This window comes from Callithrix jacchus, chromosome 13, assembly GCF_049354715.1.
Source record: "Callithrix jacchus isolate 240 chromosome 13, calJac240_pri, whole genome shotgun sequence".
In the NCBI taxonomy this organism is placed as follows: domain Eukaryota; kingdom Metazoa; phylum Chordata; class Mammalia; order Primates; family Cebidae; genus Callithrix; species Callithrix jacchus.
The window spans coordinates 9,740,229-9,760,789 of record NC_133514.1 but is presented as its reverse complement, the minus strand read 5'-3'; the positions used below and the strand labels follow the sequence as shown (position 1 = coordinate 9,760,789).

Genomic DNA, 20,561 nt, shown 5'->3' with positions numbered 1-20,561 from the left:
CCCGGACAGCTGGACAAACTTGCTTCCAGATGTTTCTGCAACGTTGTTTTAGGAGGAGGTAAATATTTAATTTGGTGGACTTCAAGTAAAGCAGACAGTCTTCCATAATGAGAGTGGGACATGTATGGAACAAAGACTGGCTTCCCCAGAGTAAAAGGGAGTTCTGCCAGCAGACGACCTTGGGACTGGGTCTCCGGCCTGCTGGCCTCCTCATCAGGTTGGGGGGGCTCACCACACCTCACACAGTAAAGGAATTGGTTCTGCTTCTCTGGAGAACGCTGACTAACACAGACCCTGAGCAAATAATGGGAAAAAGACCTCCCGGGTGGCTCCGGATGGCCCCACATGGTGGGCTGTGGCTGTCCGGGCTCTGCAGGGACTACCTTTGTACTGGCTCCTAAACTCTGTAGACAGTCCCCATGCAAGACAGCACTGAAAGTTCTCCAGGCCTCACACCCAGCCCCTTCCCCTAGAGACACAGCACAGGCTCTGGCTGAGGATGGTGCAGACAGTGTGGGCCGTGTGGCCCAGAAACCCCACCGTAACTGACTAAGCCACACACACACACACAAAGACAGCCAGACAGGAGGGGTGGACAGAAGCTGAGAAACGCACAGCAAGGCCCAGGTGTCGGACTGACAGGGCCCTGGCAGCTGGAGAGGAGGATTGGTGGAGGACTGATGGGGCCCTGGCAGCTGGAGAGGAGGGTTGGTGGAGGACTGATGGGGCCCTGGCAGCTGGAGAGGAGGGGTTGGTGGAGGAGACAGATGTGAGGGGAGCACCCTGCTTGCGGAACTGCAGTGAGTCAGGGGAGCCCAACACTGTCTCTGTGGAGACCGCAGGGCAAGGCGAAGATGCCAGGCTGTCTGAAGCCCAGCAGCCAGCACTGAATAGTGGCCCAGATGTCCCTCCACACCATCCCTCCTAGGGAGCCCCATCCCGGAGCTCACCTGGGCAGAGTGAACATACCTGTCTTTCCTCAGTGCTCACCTCCCTGTCATCTCCCTGTGCAGGCTGACGAGTGGAATAAGGGCATGGCACGGCAACCTGCCCCAAACCTGGGTCCACCATGCTCAGGACTGGATTCTCTCTGTTCTCGTCATTCTCCTCCTGCAAAAGACAAGGCAGGCAAAGGAGAAATTGAAAGAGAGGTGGGCAAGGGGAGGACAGGGCAGGGGGAAGTGAAAGGTGCAGGTGCCGCACAAACAATTTCACTGGAACCAGGTCACTGCCCTTGGTAGACATGAAATTCAAAATAAAGAGAGCTTGAAGTTACTGGTATCTTTGTGATGCACCAAAGCAACACTTAGCAACCAGGAGGGCATGTGCCCCTCTGAGGTAACACGGGGGTGAGGGTAACTGTTGAATAGACGTCCCCATATTCAGGGTTACAGTATTAACTATATTTGACAAGTGAAAGAGACAAAGAGAATTTTGCTTTTTGTTTTACATCCTCAACGACTACACAAATCTCAGCTGTCAAAATTGTGCAACAAATTCAGTGACTCTCAAACAGACACCCTAAGAATCTCTGGGTCAGGGAACGGGGATATAAGTATGGGGTTTTCATGATATTCAAAAGGGACGTGAGGGCTTGCTTGTTGAGACAGCATCTCACTCCATCGCCCAGGCTGGAGCGCAGTAATCTCAGCTCACTGCAACCTCCACCTCCCGGGTTTCAAGCCATTCTCCTGCTTCAGCCTCCAAGTAGCTGGGATTACAGAAACCTGCCACCGCACCCGGCTAATATTTTTAGTAAAGACTGGATTTCACCGTCTTGGCCAGGCTGGTCTCAAACTGCTGACCTCAAGTGATCCACCCGCCTCAGCCTCCTAAAGTGCTCGGATTACAGGGATCAGCCACTGCCAGCTGTGAGTTTGTGAGGCTGGAAAACAGTGACACAGAGGAGCCCCCTTGGTGGTGCAGTTTGTCTCTATTCTACCACTAGAGGGTGGCAGCATGTCCCATAGTGTCCCCAGGTCCCTGGACAGCGAGGTTTCCAGGGACACCTAGGGGTTTCACTCGTGTTACCCAAGTCCCTGCTAAAGGGAAAGCACTTTCAGAGAAAACGAAGGGGCCCAAGTTCCAAGAGAAACCAGCTGACAAAAAGGTTCCACCACGCATCCACCCGGCAGTGCTCACTCCATCTTCCCTCCCAAAGATTCTCTAGTGAAAGACCTTTTTCTCTTTCATTTGTTTCTTGTGCCAAATTGTAATTTCTTTAAGGTATGCATACAATTAGTCCTATGTTTATTATTTGTTTCAATTAACACAAAATTACATGCCAATAAATATAATCAGAACAAACACGATACAGAGAAAAAAAAAAATCTCTGTACCCATTGTTAAATGCTAGTGTGCGGAGAGGTATGAGACAGAGAATCACTGTTCTCTTGTGACTTACTGTTCTTTCTTAATGATAATTAAGCAGAAGTGACCAGTGAAATAGTGGTTATCCGTATTAAATGCCTATACATATTCTGAATGAAGACCGCCTATTTCACATTCAAAGCTTGCTTTCGCTTGGTGGTGTGTCTCAGTCAAATTGGTGACAAAGCCATCGACAGCAAATACTATGTATCTGCACGATTTCTATGCTTGGTTTCAACGACACATAGGAGCAAACTAGTCTCAGAGGTAGCTGCAGAAATAAAGGAATTAAAAACCTTCAGCAAACTCAGAATAGTCTTTAACTTTGATTCCAAATAAAACAACACTTTATTTTTAGATTTCATCTCTAACCCCTCATCAGTAGCCAGTTTCAACAAGTCGTGGTTTCATTGATTTTTCCATTAAAGAAACAGATTCTGGTTCCTGCATTTCCTGTGCATCAATCTTATTCATGAAACAAAATTTGAATGTGCTACCTATGTCACAGGCTGTTCAGCGATACAAGGATAGATAGACAGAGAGAGATTTTAGATATGCATTTGATAGAGATAGCTTCCTCCTGTCTGCTCACTGTGCCAGGGTATCCTGAAAGCATCTGTTGAACTTGACAGAGCCACAGCATAGAAGAAACCTGGGTCCTGAATGACTGCATGGAGCAAAGTCTGCCCCCACCTGAGTGCCCCAATGGCCCCCATTCTGTAGCCTATTCCATGAGTGATAAGTAAACCTTTATTGTATTGAATCACTATGATTTGGGGGTTACTTGCTCTGATATTTTCAATATTTGGAAATAATTGCACTAATAAAATTTGTAATTTCTCTGAAAGTCAAACTGAACTGAGTATCCCTTTATATTATCTGCTAACGCTAAACTTCATCCACACAAGCAAAAGATAAAGAACATCTGCAGCCATCTGTTTTAAGCACACTTTTTGATTTGGTTATTTCTGCCCTAGTTGCTTTCCTTAGACAGTGAGAAGAAACAATCTGTGGACTATCTCACCTTAATAACATCGAGTTGTTTTATAACAAAAACACTATCAAAGTCAAAATAAATAATGAGATTGCGAATACTCTGATTTCTCTGGAGGAAACGGATAAAACAGACAGGCGGCTTTTCCTTGAATTCCTCGGCCTGAGTGGAGGCAGCAGGGTTCAGAACACAGGGTGTTGGGGCACTTACACAAGGGCAGCCTTTGCTCCATGCCGCCATTCAAGAGCCCGGTTTCATCTACGCTGTGCCTCTGTTGAGTTCAACAAATGCTTCAAGGATACCCTGGCATAGTGAGCAGATAGGAGGAGGATATCTCTATCTCTACCTCCTTGTCTATCTATCTATCTATCTATCTATCTATCTATCTATCTATCTATCTCCATTTATTTTCTCTCTCCTCTCTCCTCTCTTCTCTCTCCTCTCTCCTCTCTCTCTCTCTCTCTCCTCTCTCCTCTCTCTCCTCTCTCTCCTCTCTCTCTCTCTCAGTATCACCACACAGCCTATGATGTAGATAGCACATTCAAACTTTATTTCATCAAATAAGATAGGTGTACAGGAAATACAAGAACCAGAACCTATTTCTTTCACAGAAAGATAATTCAAATACAACTTTTTTTTGAGATGGAGTTTTCTCTTGTTGCCCAGGCTGGAGGGCAGTGGCACAATCTCGCTCACTATAACCTCTGCCTACCGGGTTCAAGCGATTCTCCTGCCTCCGCCTCCTGAGTAGGTAGGACTACAGGCACACACCACCATACCCAGCTAATTTTTGTATTTTTAGTAGAGACGGGGTTTCCACATGTTGACCAGGTTGGTCTCAAGCTCCTGACCTCAAGCAATCCGTCCGCCTCGGCCTCCCAGTGGTGGGATTACAGGTGTGAACCACCTCAGCCAGATAAAATGAAGCTATTACTTGTTTAAACTAGCTACTGATGAGCGGCTTTGAGCCCTCTGCCTTGGGTTTCTTGTTTCCTCTCCACCACTTTCTAGCCAGTTGAGTTTCGTCAAGTTACTGGGGAAAGAAGTGACCTTATCTCCAAACCTCAGCCTTGTACCTCATCTTCGAGCTCTGTCTGTGAAATGGGCATGTACATTCGCTACTCTTCCTGTATCACTGCTTATTGGGAGAACTTTAAAGCACTCACTGTAGGAATGTAAGTAATATCCGCATCTTTAGTGAAGGAAGTGTAAATTTTTCTGAAGGGGAGAGGGACTGTATTTCCTTTCCGATGGGAGCAGCCAAGGGAGATTCCTACCGCTTCAGGAGGACATGCTTACCTCTCAAAGAACAAAAGGGGAAAACGATGACACTCTCCCATTAAGAAAAAGAGCAGTTTAATTTAACTTAAGAAAAAATGAAATTATTAACCCTGGAAAGTGAAGCCAAGTTGACTTTTTTCTGACTGGTCTGCTGTGAGGACTCGCATGGACAAATGCACACAGGACTCCAGAGCGGGAGCAGATTGACATTGCATCTCTCTTCCCTGGACACTGTCAGGCCCCTTAACTGTCGTTTTTCCTTTTGTAGCAAGAAAATGTTATTTTCTGTTTCATTAAAAAAATTTTTTTAACTAGTTTTTCTTCTACTTTGAACCCTAAGAAGATAGCAAGAACATTTTATTTTTTGTTTCATTTTTCATCTTTTTTTGTTTTAAATACGTTTCACTTTTTCCCTCTCCTTTAACCCTAAGAAGCTGGAACATTCTGAATCATAATCATTTCTTCTTCTATTATCCTGCATGAAATCCACCAGAACCATTTTTTTTTTCTTTTTGGCTAAGTAAAGATTTGTACATCATTTTCATGCTTCATTTGCATAGGAAGATGTCTAGCAAGTTTACCCCTGTCTCTTAAGTACATTGAATGCATGACCTCATTGGATTTATTTTTTTGAGGATCCAAAAAGGCATCAGAACAGGATCTGTGTTCTAAAAATGCCTGGGTTTGTTTTAATTAGACATGGTAAAACACACACACATATCATGAAGGAAGAAGCTGATGCTCACAGATTCCCAGAAGCAGGATCTGTGGCCACCACGCCGGGCCAGGCCGGAAGCACCAGGGTGGGTCAGGAGACAGCAGGAGGAAGAGGAGACAGGATGGCCTAGAGCCCTTCCTTGAGTTCTCACAGCTAGGAGTGGGCGAGACCAGACAGGTTTCCTATATCCCCAAGCTTAGAATTGGATACTTGGGATAACTTTGATAGGCTCTGAGCTCTAGGGGTGACCCCTGGTTGTCTGGTATGTGGCTCTAGGGTGACTTAGGGCAGGCTGGGAAATATTGCTTGGTGTGTGCCAGTTTGATAGAGAAGGTGGTTAGGGTATGGGCTCTGGGCTGTGAGTGTGCCACAGGGGGTTGCTTGCTAGCTCTAGCAGAATGAGGGGGACGACGCACTGAAGGACAGGATATGTGGCCTCATGGGGGTGTCCCTATCTGTAGCAGATGGGAATGTTCTCTGTCCAGGGACGGGGTCTGAGTTGAAGCCTTTATTTCCCTCTTCCCTCCATGGCAATTCAAAACACTGTCTTTTTTTTTTTTCTTACTGATCCCGATGAGCAATTCCTACAGGATCAAGGTGCCCAACACCACAGCACCAAGAATACAGAAAGTGCAGTCAGTGCTGTTTGAGTGACAGCATTTCCTCTGCTCAGATGCTTCCCGTGGGAGCCGCTGAAGACACTTTTTGACCTTTCCATTCTGTGTCATTTTACTGATTTTGGGGCATCAAAAGTTGACACTGAGCTTCACTGGTCACTCATCCACTCTCCTCATCATTTACCAGGTGTTCTCTGAGCCCCTGTGATGTGCAGGGACAATGCAAGGGACCCTGGGATGGAGAATTTCACCCCTGTCTTCCAGGAGCTCAAGTTGGGGTGACAGAGCAATCCACAGTTAGTAAACTGCCAGGTAGGTGCTTAAAGGAATATGAACAAGTCGATAGGAGTGGGCTCCAGAAGTGACACTGAGCTGCCTTCTGCGGGATGTGGGGCCCAGGGGAGGGGGTGAGGTTTGTAAACAGAATGAGAGGCTAATGCACTGAAGGGAGGGGCATGCGTTCCCACCTCGGTGTCCATATATGTAGTAAATGGGACTTTCTCTGTCCAGGGACGGGGTCTGAGTTGAACCCTTTATTTCCCTATTCTCTCCATTGCAATTCAAAACACTGTCTTTCTCATTGATTGAAAAAAAGAAAAACAACTTTTTTTTTGAAGTTCTATTATGTATCAAGAATTGCCTTAGCCATGTGGGATTCAGGAATAAACAAGAAAGTCAGGGTCCCTGCCCTCAGGGAGCTTACATTTTGGTGAGAGAAAGCAGCAACCAACCAGGAAAGGAGCCTCTGCCTTTATGAGTGAAGAATAAACAATTAAACAAGGGTCTGCTACAAACACACACAGCATTCAATGTTAGGTAGTGACCCACGGTGCCACAAAAAACAAAGCTGGGCCAGGAAACAAAGAGGCAGGAGGATGAGGACTCCAGAAAGTGAAGTAGTGTGGGGATGATGCGTTCATCCAGATGATCGGCAAAGATGCTCATGAGGTCTGGGGGCAAGGAGGAGCCATGTGCAGAGAGCTGCGGGCAACAGCCACCTGCAGGGGAGAAGCAAGTGCAAGGGAGAGCACGTGCTCCGTGTCTACGTACCACGAAATGTCACAAGGGAGCAACGAGCTAGGAAATGGCAAAATCCGACATCTAGGAAAACTCACCTTGATGGAAATAGTAGACACTGGGGGCTCCAAAGAGCAGGGGAGACTGGGAAGGGAGGGAGTGAGTTTTGAAAATGTATCTGTCAGGCACAGTGTGCACCTTTTGGATAACGGGTACAGTAGAAGCCCAGTCCTTACCAGCACACAATATTCCCATGTAACAAACATGCACATGTATCATTTGAATCTAAACTAAAAATTTTTTTAAACGAAAATCACTTGGGTTGCTGAGTAGCAAAAGGGTTAAAGAGGAGAAAGGACAGAAGCGGGGTGACTGATCAGGAGGTCACCACAGCGAGCAGGGAAGGAGGATGCACGGGTCCAGAACATTCCAGGGAAAGGAAGGCAGCGTCCCAAGAGTGGGGAAATCACAAACACACATCTGCAAGCAGCATGGCTCAGTGTACAGATCCCCGCTCCACGGCCCCTGTTACACTTTCTCTTCCAAGGCTTCCTTTCTCTGGCCTTTGCCTCAGGGTTAGTAGACTTGGGTCAGTGACCCATGTTCAGTGGCCCATGCACAGATCCACACTCAGCTGCTGACTGTAGATAACATCACTTAAAACTTTCTCAGTCTCATTTTCTTTCCCTCATTTCAAGAATAGGTAAATAAAGTCTTCAACCCAGAGCCCATCCCTGGACAGAGAACATTCCCATCTGCTACATATATGGACACCAAGATGAGGTCACATAGCCTGTAAAATTTAAGATACTATCTCAATTCTTTCAAATCGAATCCTATAAACACAGGGAGTGTTAAAAAAAAAAAAAAAAATCTGCTCTTAATTCCAGCCTCTGGTTGAGGTAAAGCCCAACCTATTAACTTGAGGCCTATTTGATTCCTTGGAGGATCAAGATTCTCCCTGTCTAGACCCCAGGTCTTGAGATTATTGCACCCTAGGACAAGCTAGGCTGCCATGCCTAAAGAAAGGCTGGTGGCCAGACTTCTGTCCCATGCAAACGTGGTCCAAGTCACGTTATCCCATTCACCTTGGCTGTGGAGAAGAATCCCGAGGCCACATTCAGGACATCAGTCACGCTGGGATTAAGGATGTCGGCTACACCTGAGAGATAGAAAAACACTCCAGAGCGAGAGTCTGTCCTCCCTCCAGGCATTCACAGGGCAGCACTTGACCCCGAAAGAAAATACCTGCCTCTCCTACTTGTGTTTTGCTTGGAACCTCACACAGACATTTCATTCTTATAATGTTTGTGTTGGCCTCCTCCAGGGAAATTATTCAGGGAAATTAGCTATTTTGTTAGAACAAAACTGTCCCCTACACCTTCACCTAGGGTTGGTTTAGGTCCTTCCTTCATCTTCTCTAAGCCCAGTTGTTCCATGTGGATACTGGGAACCATGTCTTCACCTATTACCACACAGTGAGTTTCACAGGCTGGTTGTCATCATGTCACTCAATGTGGACTCACAGTTCAGTTCATTAAAAACCTATACACACACCAAAGAGGAAAACTCGTGTTGTCAGCAGGTGGGGTGGCTCATGCCGGTAATCCCAGCACTTTGGGAGGCCAAGGCAGGCAGATTGCTTGAGCTCAGGAGTTTAAGAGCAGCCCAGGCAGCATGGTGAACCCTGTCTCTACAAAAATTAGCTAAGTGTGGTATCACACACCTGCACTTCCATATACACAGGAGGCTGAGGTGGAAGAATGGCTTGAGCCCAGGAGGCTGAGGTTACAGTGAGCCATGATCGTGCCACTGCAGTCCAGCCTGGGTGACACAGCAAGCTCCTGTCTTAACAAAACATAAAAAATAAAACAAACACAAAAAAACCTCACGTCTAAATGTCTCCCTGTAGATTCCCCTGTCAATCTGTCTTAATCTAAGGATTTAAAAAAAATATTTAAAGAGTTTTATTCTGGCCGGGCGCGGTGGCTCATGCCTATAATCCAGCACTTCGGGAGGCCGAGGCGGGTGGATCATGAGGTCAAGAGATCGAGACCATCCTGGTCAACATGGTGAAACCCCGTCTCTACTAAAAATACAAAAAATTAGCTGGGCATGGTGGTGCGTGCCTGTAGTCCCAGCTACTCGGGAGGCTGAGGCAGGAGAATTGCTTGAACCCAGGAGGCAGAGGCTGCGGTGAGCCGAGATCGTGCCATTGCACTCCAGCTTGGGTAACAACAGCAAAACTCTGTCTCAAAAAATAAAAAAGAGGTTTATTCCGAGACAAATACAGGTGGCCAAGGTTCCTGACGCAGCTCCAGGAGGTCCTAAGAACATGTGCCAGAAGTGGTTGGGTTACATCTTTATCTTATACATTTTAGGGAAACTGAAGTTACAGGCAGACATTCGTCAATACATGTAAGATGCACATTGATTTGGACCAGAAAGGCGGGACAGCTTCTGGGTTATAGGTGGATTGAAACATTTTCTGATTGGCAATTGGTTGAAAGAGTTGTTATCTAGAGACTTGGAGTCAAAGAAAAGAGTGTCTGGATTAAGATAATAGGTTGTGGAGACCAAGGTTCTTATGTAGATGAAGTCTCCAGAGAGGCTTCAGAGAGAGTAGATGGTAAATGCCTCTGATCAGACCTGAGAAGGTGCCAGGCCCTCAGCTCCTCTCTCCTGGTGGCTCCATTGTGTAAAGGTGGGCATCCTGAACTCTGAACCCAGGGGTAATTTTTAAAGCACCAAAAGAACAAAGCATCCTCTATACAGAACATGTCTCCTGATGCAACTATGGGAACTGCTGGGTAGAGGGTGTCGACAGAAACACCCCCAGCAGATGCCTGGGCTGCAGAGGCTCCATGATCTCAGTGACATGCCGCCTGCTGACAGGAATACTCCCAGCAAGCTGAGGCGTCTTAGGCGGCCACCCCCCTTCCATCTGGAGGAGCACTAAGAACACGTTTATGGACAGGAGCAGAAGTCTTCCCAGGAGGAAACGGTGGGGCCACCCAAACACACCATGGGCAGTGGAGCGTTTGTGTGGCTTCGCTTCTCTGAGCCTCAGTTCCTTTCCTCGGGATGCTGTGACTGGAGAGGTCTATGATTCTAAGGCATGGCCTCTCCCTCAAAGAACTTACAATCTCATGTCAAATTCACACCAAACCGAACAGTGGCAAATTAAGACAAGATCATAAACCATCCAGGGCCAAGTTACACGTCAACAACTGATAAAAGGCCATTTCAGGGGAAAATAAAACAGCTGGTAACGGTGGTATTTTCACTAAACCCCATAAGATGGGGGAATTTGGCGAGGCAGAGGTGAAGAGAGAAGGGATTAGAACAGCACCCTCTACGTTCTCACCTGACCAGGGATTGCATGCCTAAGTGAATCTGCATTCATTCATTCATTCATTCATTTCTTCAACATGTTTCTTGAGCATCTTCGCTATGCTAGGCCTGTTTCTCTGAGCTGGGGACACAGCAGGAAACAAAGGAGTTAAGCTCCGCTGAATGCACTGGGCTTACATTTTCCTGGACTGATAAACATGTAGGTAAAACATACGTCTGCCCAAGCAGCAAGGCTGACTCCCTCTAGGAGGCTCTGCCCTTTTCCCTCTAATGCAGGTTTTACCCAGCTGCTTCATGCCTCTTACCCTACTTCAGAGACTCACCTTTTTTATTTGGGAATTTATACTTCCCCTCCCCAGGGCTTTAGCACAGATCCCATGGGGGAGGCAGCCCCATGTGAAAAAGAACAATCTAAGCAGCGGCTGATACTCTGTCTTCAGAACCTGCCTGCAAATCCCACACTGGTTCAGCATGGTTGGCCCGAACATGTGGTCTTCATCTCCTCATCTCAATCCCTACATTTCTCATGCAGACATTCCCATCCCAATCCCTTCATTTCTCATGCAGACACGCCAAGCACCAACTTTCAGGCAGTGGCCCATACACAGCCAGGTTTCGTATCTCACATGGAGTTTGTTCCTGAATTTTCTTCCAACATGGCTGTGGCTCTGTTCCCACTCCTCCTGGCTCGTGACCAGCAGACATTGCAGGCTAAGCCATCAGCACAAGGCAATGGGCCACACAGGTGTGTCACCAGTCCCCAGACCAGAGTGCCCACCAGGGGACATCTGACTCCAGCAGGCCTTACTCTCTTTCCATTTTCCTTACTCTCTTTCCACTTTAAATGTAGAAGTGGCCGGGTGCAGTGGCTCACGCCTGTAATCCCAGCACTTTGGGAGGCCAAGGTGGGTGGATCACGAGGTCGGGAGTTCAAGACCAGCCTGGCCAATATGGTGAAACCCTGTCTCTAATAAAAATACAAAAATTAGCCAGGCGCAGTGGTGGGCCAGCTACTTGGGAGGCTGAGGCAGGAGAATCGTTTGAACCTGAGAGGCAGAGGTTGCAGTGAGCTGACATTGTACCACTGCACTCCAGCCTGGGCGAGAGAGCAAGACTCTGTCTCAGCAACAACAACAACAAAAAACTGTAGAAGTAATAACCTCTAACCTCCAGCAAATGCTTATTTGTTCCATGTTTCAATTAGTGCATTACACGTATTATCTCCCTTATTTATTAATACAAATGCTTATTTGTTCCATGTTTCAATTAGTGCATTACACGTATTATCTCCACAGAACAATTCTATGATACAGGCACTCAGATTATTTCATTTTATAGATGGAAAAAGCTGACTCGTGGATATTAAATGGGTTAAGTTAATTGCCCATGATCAAACCTCTGAGAGTGGTGGAGCTGGTGTTGAAAACTGGGCCAGTTTCTCAGGCCTTGTTTGCTATGAAATACAACCTTGTTTCCGTATAACCTGCTGGAAATCTGTTGACTTTAAGGATTCCCAGAGCTGAACTGAGGAAGAAGCACCTTTCCCAAATACACTTCCTTTCAACAAAACAGAAAACAAATACATGAAGTCATCCTTCCAGGTAACATATTCTATCAACCAGTAGATCTTGATGGGCTGGTTGGGGAGAATTTCAGATGACTCCGTCTTCACCTTTCAGCCTTGTGATACTTGGGTTTTCATTTTTCTCTGTCAGTTGGCCCGAGCACCTAGAAGAGGGCCCTCCCTCTCCAGAGTCTTTGGAAATATTAACACTAAGGGGAGATTTGATCAGCTCTTTCATGTGTCAGTAAAAGGAACCCACATTCCACTGCCCCTCAAACCAGCAACTGAATTTTGTTGATTCATTATTACTGAGCATCTGTTTGGAACCAAGCATCCTTCTAGGTTCTGGGAATAAAACAGTGAACAAAACAGAGTTTTTGAATCTCCAGCAGCCTAGATCATTACAACGGCTAGCCAGTTTGTCTTTTTGGATCTCCCTTGCCCTTGCCCCAATCTATTTCCCCAACATGTTTTTAAAATGAAAAGGAATTAGACCAGGTACTCATGCCTATAATCCCAGCACTTTGGGAGGCTAAGGTGGGAGGATCACTTGAGTCCAGGAGTTCAAGACCAGCCTGGGCAACATAGTGAGACCTCATCTCTACAAAAAAATAAACAAACAGCTGGATATAGTCCCAGCTTCCCTGAGGGCTGAGGTGGAAGGTCAAGGCTAGACTGAGCCATGATTGCACCACTGCACTGCAGCCTGGGTGATACAGCAAGATTCTCCCTCAAAAAAAAAAAAAAAAAAAAAAAGCTTGATGTGGTGGCACATGCCTAGAGTCTCAGCTGCTCAGGAGGCTGAGGTAGGAGGATTGCTTGAAACAGAGAGGTCGAGACTGCAGTGAGCCATGATCACACCACTGTGTACCAGTATGGGCAACAGAGCAAGACCTTGTCTCTAAAAAAAAAAAAAAAGAAAGAAAGAAAGAAAAATGGAAATTATTTCTATCACATCTTTCTCAATACCTGTAGTGAAATCCCACTGTTCTCAGGGAGCATCCTGAAGTCCCATAAATGGCTTATCAAAAAGGCATCTGTGAAGTGGCTGAGTCACATCTTGTGCCACATGCATGCACCTAGGAGGACTTAGGTCTGGATCATCCTGTCAGTTTCATTTATTCGGGCACCTTTACCCAGGCAGGTGCTGCTGAAATACTTGCACAGCTCAATGCACGTGGCCTTCAATACTGGAGGAAAGACAAGTGCAGAGACCTGGGGACCCATTTCCTCTGCATTATGAAGCTTAGAGAGGGCTGGCTCTGCACAGCTGAGTCAGCTCAGCAGGAGATGAGGGTGTGCCAGTCCCTGCCACCGAGATGTCCCCTTTCTTAGGGAGCCACTTCTCTGAGCAGGGAGCATCATGCTGTGCGACACTTTGTTGTTCCTTGCCCTGACCTCTACTCCATCCCTGAAATTGTGATCACTATGGAGGACAAGGCCTCTCTCTGTGAACTGCCTACCAAGATCCTCACAGTCCACCTATGCCAGGCTACATCACGCAGTCCTGAGAGTTCCAGAGAGCCAAAGGCTCCACCACTGCTGTTTGTAAGTCCTCGCACCCTGACGCCCTCTCTTCTCTCCCCCATGTGTACCTGCGGAGAAAGTGGTGAGCACCTGCAACATTTCTGCTCAACACTATTTTATTTATTTGTTAACTTTTCTTTTTGAGACAGGGTCTGGCTATGTTGCCCAGGCTGGCCTCAAACTGCTGGGCTCAAGCAATCCTCCCGCCTTGGTCTTCCGAAGTGCTTGGATAACAGGTGTAAGCTGCCGCAACAGGCTGTCCAGCGTTTCTCATGAACTTGTTCAAGTCTACTTCCTGATGTGTCTTTAAACTCTGTCAGGTCCAGGGACCTCTCTGACTTACTCTCTGTATTCTCGGAGCCTAGCACAGAGCCTGGCATATAACAAAGGACTGCAGCTATTTCCTGAAGGAGAAGTGTCTCTATGATAACTCAGCACGTTATGGTTCTTACAGTGTCTTTTTCCCAATTAAAGTTTTGAAATGGCAGAAACAGTATTTATGTTTTTAATTCCAGACCCCAATGGCATACTTGCAACACACTTGCTCAATACATGCTAAATGAATGAATAAAGGAATGAATGAACGGTGTCCCTTCCCCTCTCTAGGCCACCTCTGCAAAGTGATCAGGCAGAGGAGCTGAGCTCTTTCCTGGCGCTGCTTCTACTGCACAGGCAGCCATGTTTCTGAGTCTCTGAAAGTTGGAGTCCACCATAGAAAGTTGCATTAAACGTTTACTCAAATGGAAAGAGAGACAGAGGAGAGAGTTGGGAATTCTAGCTGGAGTGTGTCTTTCTAAAAATTTTGAAGTCATATGCCAAAGTCAAAATTTGCAAAGCTTTGGTCGAATGCTACAATGAATGATAACCAAACACTGAGTTTTCAGATTCTGTTTCTTGCAAATTAGTTTTGTTAAGGAGGTTGCCTAAGACAGTGCTTTTTAAACTATGTTTCCTGTTCCTAGAAGTCTTTTTGGTAGGGAGACAAGTTGAAGTTTCCATATTATATATATATATAGATATACACACACACACACACACATATACATAGTGGCTGCAGAAACCTGTGTTTAACTTTTATATTTAATATGTATTTTGTGTATATTTATAAGCAATTTAAAAATATTTTTTGTTTAAAACAGAAAATATCAATATTTTTAATTATTCCATTTTTCAAAATTGTTAGACTGCGTACATGTTATAGTATATGTACGTTATAGCATGTATATGTACATGTTATAGTATGTAGGTGTACATGTTATAGTATGTGTACGTTATACGATGTATGTGTGCATGTTATAGTATGTATGTACATGTTATTACGTGTATGTATACATGTTATAGTATGTGTGTACATGTTATAGCATGTGCATGTACATGTTATGGTATGTGTATGTTATAGTGTGTGTACATGTTATAGTATGTATGTGTACATGTTATAGTGTGTGCATACATATTATAGTATATGTACATTATAGTGTACATGTACATGTTATAGTATGTGTATGTACATTATAGTATGTACATGTTATAGTGTGTGTGTAGATGTTATAGCATGTGTATGTACATGTTATGGTATGTGTACATGTTATAGTGTGTAGGTACATGTTATAGTATGTATGTGCACATGTTATACTGTTCATGTGTACGTTATAGCACGTGTGCACATTATAGTATGTATGTGTACATGTTATAGTGTGTGTGTACATATTATAGTATGTGTACATGTTATGTATATGTGCATGTTATAGTATGTATGTGTACATGTTATAGCATGTATATGTGCATGTTATAGTATGTGTGTGTACATGTTATGTATATGTACATATTATGGTATGTATATGTACATATTATAGTGTTGCAAAACTGCCCATAGATTGTGAGCATCATAACACGTTTTCTTTGAAGGTGTTACTTCTCAGATTTCCATTCTTTTTTTTAATTAAAAGAATGAATGTTTTTGCTGTCAAGGTTTGTAAGCACCTTAAGAAGTTGCTTTGACCCAAGCAGACATTGTTCCAGGGGCAGGAGCAGGGACTCAGCCGCCCCATGGGTTTTACTTGCTCATTTATTCCTAGTCCTTGAAACACTGATGCTCTGTAAGCAACTCTCAGGTATGCCTGGCCAATTTAGAAAAAAAATTCCAACTTGAACTGAAGATATTTCAGTAATAACACTGATGACAATATTATTTCTGGCTCTCATCAAATGTATCTCTTCAGTTATTTTCACTTGGTGCCATTCAGATTTGGGGTTCTGAAGTTAAATGAGACAAGAGAGTCAAAGCACCCAGAATTTAAGTGAGCCCTGATGCTCCTCTCTTGTCTCCTCCACAGGTCTCCCTCCCACTGTAGAATAACTTTCACTGAAAAAGATAACTGAAGTCAAGTGTTCGCCACCTCCACCATTCCCTTAAAAGATCCTGTCACGGAAGCCGGGCACAGGGGCTCACACCTGTAATCCCAGTACTTTGGGAAGCTGAGGTGGGTGGATTGCCTGAGGTCAGGAGCTCAAGACCAGCCTGACCAACATGGAGAAACTCTGTCTCTACTAAAAATAGAAAATTAGCCAGGCATGGTGGCGCATGCCTGTAATTTCAGCTACTTGGGAGGCTGAGGCAAGAGAAAGGAGAATCACTTGAACCAGGGAGGTGGAGGTTGCAGTGAGTGGAGATCAGTGTTACTGAACTCCAGCCTGCAACAGAGCAAGACTCTGTCTCAAAAAAAAAAAAAAAGACCATTCTACAGTCATTCAGCATTTGAAGCAAATCGGAAAAGTGAAAAAGCTCCATAAGTGGGTGCCTCATGATTTGACAGAAAAATTTTTAAAACTGTCTTCTCTTATTCTATGCAATAGTGACAAACCACTTCTTGATCAGATTGTGACATGCAAAGAAAAGTGGATTTTACACACTAAGCGGTGGAGACCAGCTCAGTGGTTAGACTGAGGAGCTCCGAAGCACTTCCCAAAGCCAAACTCTCACCAAACGTAGGTCATGGTCACTGTTTGGTGGTCCGACCCACTGAAGAATCCCCACGAAACCATGACATCTGAGGAGTATGTTTGGCAAACCCATGAGATGTGCCAACGCTGCAGGGCCTGCAGCCGGCACTGACCAGCACAAAGGGCCCAATTCTTCTCAACAATGCCCGACCCCACATCGCACAATCAACACTTCGAAATTTGAACAAATTGGGCTATGACACCTTGCCTCATCCACCACGTTCACCTGAACCTCTCACCAACCAATTACCACATCTTCAAGCATCTGGACCCCTTTTTACAGAGAAAATGCCTGCAGCAGGATGCAGAAGATGCTTTCCAAGAGTTCACTGAATCCCGAAGCACAGATTTTCACACCACAGGAGTAAACCAACGTATTTCTCATTGGCAAAAATGTGGTTGATGGTAACGGTTCCTGTTTTGACTTATAAAAATGTATTTGAGCCTAGTTATGATTTAAAATTCATGGTCTGAGACTGCAATTGCTTTTGCACCAACCTAACATTAAGATGAGGTCTCCCCAGCTCCTGGGCTGAGGACACGTGGCCTGCATTCCACCACAACTGCCACACACCTGGGCCCGGTAGAGTCAGTCACCCCGAACCTCGGTTCAGTACAGCATTTTCCCACATTTAGCCATCTAGTCTTATGCAAAACAGGTGCTGCTTTACACTTAAAGAAAATGTGACCAGGGCACTTGTGTTATATGCTCCCAGTCACTCGTCTAATAATTAGCCACGCACGGTCTGGAATTCATAGTTGCAGATACGAAAGCCTTGGATTCTTGCAATGCTATAGCCTGGAGCCTGGTCACGCAGAAGGAGCAGGGCCTTAGCCCATCTGACCTTCACGGCAACAGCACTGTAAGGTCACTGCCACCCCAGCCCACAGGACAGGACAGAGACTCAGGGAGGCAAGTACTTGGATTCCACCTGCCCCACACTACGGGGCTGGACTTCACCTTAGAGGTCTGCCGTTGTGAACACCGGGGAGGTGGAAGGCATCCTTTCCAGGGCACAGGCTTACAGGTGCCATTTACAGAAATTTCAGGCAGTACTGAATGGAAGCCAGGAAGCCTGGGTAGGCATGCAGAGAGAAGAGCCATCTCTGCACCCCAGGCCACACTCATGCCGTCAGTTCACAGCTGTCCTGGGAGTGCCTATGCTGGTGACTGGGGCAGAGGGACAGTGGAGGGAGGGCATGCCAGGCCTGAAAGAATTGTGGGGGGCTTCATCCAGCCTGTCCTCTCTTCCCCCAATCCTTCCTCTTTCCCCCAGGTCCCTGCTGCCCCTGGGCTCCCTCCCAGCCTGTGCCTTATCTGGGATGTGTCCTCTGAGGCAGTCCATAGCAACTGCCCTTGACCTTATTGTTACCTACCCTCTAGGCTCCTCTCCCAGGCTTCAAGTTTGTGTGGAGGATATGACCAGCAGACAATGAGACGCCTGCGTGCCTGGGCAAAACGGGAAGAAAGGAGACACCAGCAGGCTCGGCCTGTGTATGTGCACCTGTGTGTCAACATGTGCATGTCTGTCTGCATGTGTATGTCTGTATTTGTGTCAACATGTGCATGTGTGTCTGTGTGTGTATCTGTGTACGTCTGTATATGTGTCTGTGTATGTGTGTGTGTTTACAATATTGGTGGCTCCCCCTCCAGAGAAGCCTTCTCAAACTGCCTCCTCTTAAACCAACTTCATCCTTTTATCCAGATTAATTTTGTACACATTCCCCTGCCTGACACCATATCTTACACACACACACACACAGTTTATGGGTTTGTGGTCCCTCTTTCCCACTGGGTTAACCTATTCTAGAGAAACAGAAGTTCTAGAAGGGAAGGAAGCTTGCTTGTCCTATGACTGCATGTGAGTGGCATCAGGACAGAGCCCTCCAAGTGCAGCCGGGAAGCGGGGAGGGCAGGGTCAGGGGGACAGTCGTCCTCCAGGCAGCAGACCAAGGTCACAGAAGCCTCCCCACCCACGGCTGAGGCCTGTGCTCTGGAAGGCTGAGAAACCTCCGCCATCTCTCAGGAATGGTGGCCTCCACTTCACCAATACTTTCCTAATCCTGCAGAAATTCCCCACAGTGGCGAACCCTGACTCAGACCCACACGGGGGAGCGACAGGAGTGTTGCCACTGAGGGCACAGCCAGCCGGGAGTCAAGAGGCTCCCAGACACACAGCAAGCAGTCAATCAACATCCATGAATAAATGGGCAAATAAGGAACCCACTGATATTTAGACTGATTTAAATGCATTAGAAAAGGCCTGGCATAGTGGCTCATGCCTGTAATCCCAGCACTTTGGGAGGCCAAGGTGGGCCAATCACTTGAGGTCAGGAGTTGGAGACCAGCCTGGCCAACATGGTGAAAACCCATCTCTATTAAAAATACAAACATTAATTGGATGTGGTGGCACATGCCTGTACTCCCAACTACTGAGGAGGCTAAGGCATGAGAATTGCTTGAGCCCAGAGGATGGAGGTTGCCATGAGCCCAGATCATGCCACTGCACTCCAGCCTGGGCAACAGAGTAAGACTTGGTCTCAACAGAAAAAAATGCACTAGAAATTTTCAAGCCTATGATTTTCAACAACTAATAACCTTGTTCATCTATTTAAGACTATTGCACGGCATATTTATTTAACCTGTGAAAGGAAAATCAGTCTCAGGACCACCAAATCACTGGCAACTGTGACAGGCAAACCTGCCTCCCATTTTAATCCTAAGTAAGATAGCTACAAAGACTTAAAAAGTTACACACCTCCCTCACAACTTTCCCATAAGCAAATTCCTTGTGGGCCTCAAGATCTTTACCCTAGAACAGTTCTGCTGCATTTCACCCTGACAGTGTAAACTGATAGCTTATCTTCCCAGGTGTGGGACACAAACTCATCCCTCTGCTCACCTGAGGCAGATGCGTATCTGATTGCTTCCTCAGACCTTTTGTTTATGGAGAAGGCAGCTTCACTGAACCAGATAAAGGCAGAAGTGACTATTCCTCTACCCCCCTCTCAGATGTAAATTACGCACTCACTGAAAGGCCGAGCAAAGACTCAAAAGAATGCAAACTTTGGGCTCCTATCTACCTATGACCTGGAAGCCCCCGCTTTGAGTTATCCCACATTTACAGACCTACCGAGACCAGCTCCGTCGTGGAGACCCCAACCCAGCGGCGCTGCAGGAATTAAAAAGCAGACACAAAGATAGAACGCCAAAGTGGGACCATCAGGGGACCAACAGCCTTCCGAGCTGAGATCGTCAAGGGACTGACAACATTCCGGGCTGAGGGCCTCCAGCAGACTCTGACGCACACATGTATTCTCTCTGAACAGGTGATTATTATCAAACAGGTGTTTTATGTTTTCTCATAGAACCAGCATAAACTAAGCAGACAGCTGCTGCCTGTTTACCGCTGATAACAGACAAACTAACAAGCATTCTCCATGAGGGAGCCACGGAGGCAGGTCACATACCACATGCTTAAAGAACTAGTTTTACCTGGTGTTTGATATACACATACTGTTTACTACTTTGGAACACCCTGAGCAATTTTCCGCTTGGAGGGGCTGGCCTGGTTTTCCTTGCCGCTGTTCTTAGCAAACCATATAACTTGTCCTACCCTCAGCACAGACCAAACCAATGTACAGTTCACACATATTGATTGGTCTCATGTCTCCCTAAAATGTATAAAAAGCAAGGTGCCCCCCGACCACCTTCGGTGCATGTTGTCAGGACCTCCTGAGGCTGTGTCATGGGCATGTCTTTAACCTTGGCAAAAGGAACTTTCAGAATTGATTGAGACCGGTCTCAAAAACAAAAGCTCATTGTTGCCACAGTCTGCACAATTTCTCAGCAGCCAGTTCACTGAGATACATGGGATCTGTCAGCAGCTTTCTGTATGAAACCCGGTTGTCATTCCTACCTTCACAGGTAGAGCAGGGACGTCTTACATTTCACCTCCACCAGCTTTTATCTCATCCCGCTGTGGGCAGCCCTTGTTTACTGTCCCTGCCACCTGTGGCTTCCGTGGCTCGTGGGCAGGAACCAAACTATTTAATCTCTAAAACCCCAGCCCCATGCACATCCTGGCACAGAGGATAGGCTCTGTGACTGTTTGCCAA

The 20,561-nt window shown here is 46.2% G+C and overlaps 1 long non-coding RNA gene across 2 annotated transcripts in view; it reads right to left on the bottom strand.

The window, feature by feature from the left end:
* Positions 1 to 20,561, bottom strand: part of LOC118146722 (uncharacterized) — a 167,111-nt gene that overhangs the window by 43,683 nt on the left and 102,867 nt on the right. For both annotated transcript variants that reach the window (XR_013525448.1, XR_013525447.1), the window contains exon 6: positions 970 to 1,110. This is a non-coding gene — a long non-coding RNA (uncharacterized LOC118146722). The remainder of the gene's footprint in view (positions 1 to 969; positions 1,111 to 20,561) is intronic.